We start from the raw sequence: 1,781 nt of genomic DNA, 5'->3' as shown, positions 1-1,781 counted from the left end.
ATGCCTGGCATCAGCACAGTAAATAGAGCATCTAGCTCCCTGATGCTCAAGTGCTGAAACAACAGTTGTTCTTGGGCCAGCACATTCTCATCTCCAATGGAAAGTGAGCCCAAGTCTTTAAGGGCTTATTAGAGGAAGGATATTATTTTCACAGTGACTCAAAGCCAGCTGCGAAGGCCTTTAGTACAGTTTATGCTGCTGCTCCCCTCTCTTCCACCTTTGGCATGCCTACAATTGGATGAAGTGCTTTTCCTGAAATGGCAATCACTATTAAATCCATTAGATGGAAATCAAACTGTTCCCCTAATTGTTTAAAGTCTCATTGCGAAAAGGAAGTTTCTATTGATTGGAATATGAGGGGAAACAATCCCAAGTTCATCATTCTTTTCTTTTTTATAAACATGGTCAGATGAGAGTGACACACTCACAGTCATTAGATTCACTTCTCCGAAGATTCTTGTTCTCCACTAGAAGTTTCTAGTCTGGGTTTCTTTGTGCCAAGTCATTCTGTTTTTAGTTTTTATATTTCCTGACCACTTTTACACATTTTTTTCCCTTGGGCCAGTCATATGTACTTTATATCTTTGCCTTGTCTTCAAAATTTTTATTAATTTCCAATTATTTTTAACACCAGATCTTTGAACAATTAGTCTTTAAAAAATTTAGTTGGCTGGACCCTACTCCCAGCATATGGCACTTCCTTTCCTTTCTTCTCCAAGAGCCATTACGGCTACTCTCAAGTACTCACTTTTAGCCATTGCTCAATATTTGGATTCCTGATGTCAGGCCATTGCCCTTAGCTATGTATCCCCAGTTCCCAGAACAGTGCCTGACACTTAGTGGATAGTGCTTAATATTTTTTGAATGAGTGAATAAATTCAGGTGTTCTTTTAAAATCTCACCAAAAACTCACTTGGACAAAATAAATCTACCTAAGAGAAAAACAGTCAAAGTGAGACTTTTGCTGTGGTTAGGCAGTATCTTATTTGGTTTAGACTCAGCCTCTTTGATAAATCTTTGCTCCTTTCTTCACTGGACCAGGAGTGTTGGACAATTTCTGAAACAAAGAGGAAAAATATGTTTACTGCTTTAGATTTCTTTGCTCTAACATATATCCCAACAAATATGACATTACTAATTAATATCCTTTATAATGCTGATATTTCTAAAAGGGAGCTGTAGACAAGTATTATTAAACCTTTGTTTCATGGAATCTGGCTATATTATTCACATTAAAGGAAATTTCTTCCTGCTTATAGAAAACTTAAAATAGGAGACTGCTTGTTCAGAACATTTTAACAGGTGTAATGAAAATTATGGATTTGCTGAAGACTGGATTGAATCAGATTGTAATAGAATACTTGGCAGGCAGTATTTAATTTCTCCTTAGCTTATTAATTACACGTATTACTGCATTGAGAGAAATTGCTGTATTCGGTAATATAAAATTGAATTTCATTTGACAGTCATGATAAAGTATAGAATATAGAATGTCAGTTTTGCACTCCTTTTCCATGATGTTCAGATTTGGGTATTGTCAGTTTTCTAAGTGCTTTAAATTATATGGCAGAGTTGCTGCCAAAATACTTGAAAGGAGAATAAATAGAGGTAGGATTACTGATTCCAATTTGGCAGTAATTTCATGGGAATGAGGATAGCCTATTACCAAGTTCTAACAGTAAAAACTCAAAGAATTTTCAGTGTAATCTTTATGTTTTAAATAATGCTTAGTGTTGAACTGAGATACCATGTGCTTGTCTTTGAACTTTGTGCATTGGATA

The sequence above is a fragment of the Pteropus alecto genome, unplaced genomic scaffold (genome assembly GCF_000325575.1).
Source record: "Pteropus alecto unplaced genomic scaffold, ASM32557v1 scaffold338, whole genome shotgun sequence".
Taxonomy (NCBI): Eukaryota; Metazoa; Chordata; class Mammalia; order Chiroptera; family Pteropodidae; genus Pteropus; species Pteropus alecto.
The sequence above is the reverse complement of the archived record's forward strand: the minus strand, read 5'-3'. Positions refer to the sequence as shown.